Source organism: Galeopterus variegatus, unplaced genomic scaffold, assembly GCF_000696425.1.
Source record: "Galeopterus variegatus unplaced genomic scaffold, G_variegatus-3.0.2 Scaffold1208, whole genome shotgun sequence".
Classification (NCBI taxonomy): domain Eukaryota; kingdom Metazoa; phylum Chordata; class Mammalia; order Dermoptera; family Cynocephalidae; genus Galeopterus; species Galeopterus variegatus.
The window spans coordinates 51,897-55,717 of NW_007727319.1; the positions used below are offsets into that span (position 1 = coordinate 51,897).

At 34.9% G+C, this 3,821-nt stretch overlaps 1 long non-coding RNA gene across 1 annotated transcript in view; it reads left to right on the plus strand.

The window, feature by feature from the left end:
* LOC103592740 overlaps positions 1-2,170 on the plus strand; it is a 26,425-nt gene extending 24,255 nt beyond the window's left edge. The window contains exon 3 of the long non-coding RNA XR_550682.1: positions 968-2,170. This is a non-coding gene — a long non-coding RNA (uncharacterized LOC103592740). The remainder of the gene's footprint in view (positions 1-967) is intronic.
* The last annotated feature ends 1,651 nt before the right edge of the window (positions 2,171-3,821 follow it).

A 3,821-nucleotide genomic window follows, 5' to 3' on the forward strand; every position in this document is an offset into this window, starting at 1 on the left:
ATGAATGAATGAATGAATGAATGAATTTAAAAAACATGACCCAAGTTCAGGAGTAGTTATTCCTCTTAGCACGGCTATGTGACTCTGCAAAGCCAAAAGCCCTTAGATTTTACATAATTTTTGTTAGCAATATTTTGTGTGGCTTTAGAGGGGACCCCTGGTTGACTTGCATATGTTCAGTTTCAGTTCCTTTTTAAATGAGAAGAAAGGAACACAGTACAGATGTTTATTGTTCAGGTTATTGTATGACTTTTGTTTAAAGTTGTTGCAAATAGTAGCAATAGGTAATAATAATGTTTAATAGTAATAATAATAAATATTAGCAGGTGCTGTCACTTTATACTCATATGTCACTAAGCTAGTGTATGATTGACTTTAACTTTGTCTGGCTCCAAAGTCAATGCTTTTAGCCACAGTATAGTCTAAATAATTCTAAAATTCTTCAATCGTACATTCTTATTACTTAAGTTGGTAGACCTTTTACAGTCATTTAATATAATTTTATTCCTTTATGTTTGTTTGTTTCTTAGGTTGAACAGCAACACTTTCTATGCTTATTTTTAAGCAGTCTGATGTTTTCAACTATAATAGGGAGAATAACAGTACCTACCTTGTATGGTGGTAAAAATAAAATGAGCTAACACCCCCCCGCGCAAACACAAAACCTTAGAATGGTGCCAGGCATGGTTGTTAGTGGCTAGCATTATCATTCTTGTTAATATTAATTCTTTTTTTTTTTTTTGGTGGCTGGCTGGTGAGGGGAACTGGACCCGAACCCTTGATCTTGGTGTTATAACACGGCACTTCAACCAACTGAGCTGAGTCCAGCCCATATTATTAGTTCTTTAGAAACACTTAATATATATATCACTTAAGTGAATGGGCATTTCAACATAAAATGGTTGCTGAAAAATTTGGGGATTTAGTTTTGAATAAATTAAGAAAAATACTGTTTCCTTAACTACAGCTCAGATTCCATGCTAGTTTCTGTTGTGGGGATGGCCCTGTACACAGGATATGTCTTCATGCCCCAGCACATCATGGCGATATTGTACTACTTTGAAATTGTACAGTGAATGACCAAGATGGAGCAGGATCGAGAGGTTCCTTGGGGAAGACCTACGCTATGAAGTTGGAATGAGACCTCATCAGATGTCATAAGAAACTCTACTAGATGTCAACGTTACTAACCTTATAAAGACTAAAATTCATGAGTAGAACAGGAAAATCATCCTGACTCATGTGTTATGTTCTTTATTTTTAATTATAAAAGAGGCTCTTGTATAGTAGTTTTTGTCTATTTTAACATCGTAGTCATTTGTACTTTGATATTAGTATTTTCTAAACCTTTGTGACTGTTTCAATATTACCCTGTGAAAGCTTTTCTTAATGTAACTTTGAGTACATTTTAATTGCCTTCTATTTTTAAAATCCAAAGTCATTAGTTAGGCTTTACTGTTCTTGCTACTGTATGGCATATATATCTGCCTGGATATATTTCTACTCTTGACCAAAGTTTTGTAAGAAACAAAACGAGATCGGGGCAGGGAGCTGGGGAGGGAGGATATTGTATTGAGAACTACTTACAAAAGACTTATCTGTATGCTTGAACTCAGGAGTACAGTTTTAGCTGTCTATACTCTAATAGCTTTTGCTTAAAACTATTTAAGTGTTTCTTAACGAAAAAGAAAAGATCTTGCTAAAGTTAAAATAAGGAACATTTCACCCTTTAAATATTTAATTCTTATGTGAACTTACTTCCAGAAAACTTTAGTGATGATTCTTATGACAAAAGGTGGTTAAGTAGCATTATTGTATAATGGTTATATACCATAGAGTTTTTAATAGAAGGTAAATCAGTTTCCTCTGAAGGCCACTATTGACAGTGTACTTTCATAAATTTAGTTTCATGGTTGTAATGGGTGCTGCAAATGTATTTGCACATTGCAATAAGATATGATGAGATGAACTGTTGTTAAAAACTACAGCAAAAAGTGTAAACTTAGTTAAAATCCTTTCACTCTTTTGTATTTTTTAAAAAAGATTTTTATTCCTTAAATGTAAAATTACTACCTAATTTTTGGATGTAAACTCATTAAATTCAAACAGAAAAAAAATCAGCTGATGTAGCAGTATGTCTTTTCCTGGATGATTAAATATTGATCTAGTAGTTATATGTCTGAATTGATTGCTATCGAGGACTGGGTAAGCAGTAAGTATATCTTAACATGTCTCTCAATGTAAAAGTATTGCTAACTAAAAAAAAAATTAGGCATTATATATATATATATATATATTTTTTTTTTTTTTAAAAGATGACCGGTAAGGGGATCTCAACCTTTGGCTTGGTGTTGTCAGCACCACGCTCAGCTAGTGAGCGAACCGGCCATCCCTATATAGGATCCGAACCCGGGGCCTTGGTGTTATCAGCACCACACTCTCCCAAGTGAGCCACGGGCCGGCCCTAGGCATTATATATTTTAACATGCCTTCTGGAATAAGTTTTGCTAATTAAAAAAAAAAAATTAGGTGTTTCTGGCCCTTAAATGTTAAAGACTAGATTTTTGAAGTGTTTTCTAGTCCAGAGGTCCCAAGTAATATATTAAAGTTTAGTTGTGTTTTTTTTTTGGTGGCTGGTTGGTACAGGGATCTGAGCACTTGACCTTGGTGTTATAACATCACGCTCTAATGAACTGAACTAACTGGCCAGCCCCATAAAAGTTTAGTATTTTTTAAAGAGTCAATTTATATCATTACAATTAGATAGGAGTGGTGAGGATAATATAAGCGTACTTCAAAAAGATCATGGAAAGATTCATAGTATCTTTTAATTCTATATTCCATGAACTTTAAAAAAAATTTTACTTTTCAATATAATCATTTGTGGTTGATTTCCATGAACTTTTTGAAGTACCCTCATATGTAATTACTTAGTTTTGAAGTAGTTAAAAAATTGGATATGGTTATATCTGAGCTGTATTCAGACTATCACAAGCAAAATAATGAATGTGAGTATGTAACTTAGGATTTACTCAGTTAGTGCTCAAATTTGGCTCACTCCCCACCCCCCTGTGGGATGAAGGGCTGCTACAGGCCTCAGTCCCGCCCGTCCTCCTTGCTCCTCCTTCCATCCCATTTCCTTCCCCTTTCTCCTCCCCCTCCCTCCCAACTGCTCCACAATATCCTAGAATGTAAAAAATAATATTAATAAAATTACATTTTCTTTAAAAAATAATTTTGTCTCCTCCTTCCATCCCATTTCCTTCCCCTTTCTCCTCCCCCTCCCTCCCAACTGCTCCACAACATCCTAGAATGTAAAAAAATAATATTAATAAAATTACATTTTCTTTAAAAAATAATTTTGGCTTTCCTCCATTGTCTCCCATGCAGAACCACTGACAAGTGGATGTCTAATATCCCTCTGGTGAGCTGCAGACAGGAAAAGTTGAGAATCACTAGTTTAGATGGGTATCCAGGTTACCTGTCCTGGCCCTCTACTAAGAAATCTTTCATTCATCCTCACTCTTTGCTGAAATCCATTAAATTGCTGTTGTATGGCTGATGATTGTTATGAACACTGGCCTGTGAGACATGTGGGACATGTTTAGCCTTACGGGAAGTCTTGAGGAGAGTCAGAAAGAGAAATAGGAGCATGTCCATTGAGAGGTGATCAGGGAAGTATATTCTCAAGGACTGATGCAAGTGTCTGGTTTATTTGTTAGTAAATAACAGATGGTGAGATCACTTCCACTTTATTTGTTTAAAATAAGGTATTTACTAGACAAATCTTTATGGACTGCTTGTGTGTTCTGTATGTCTTG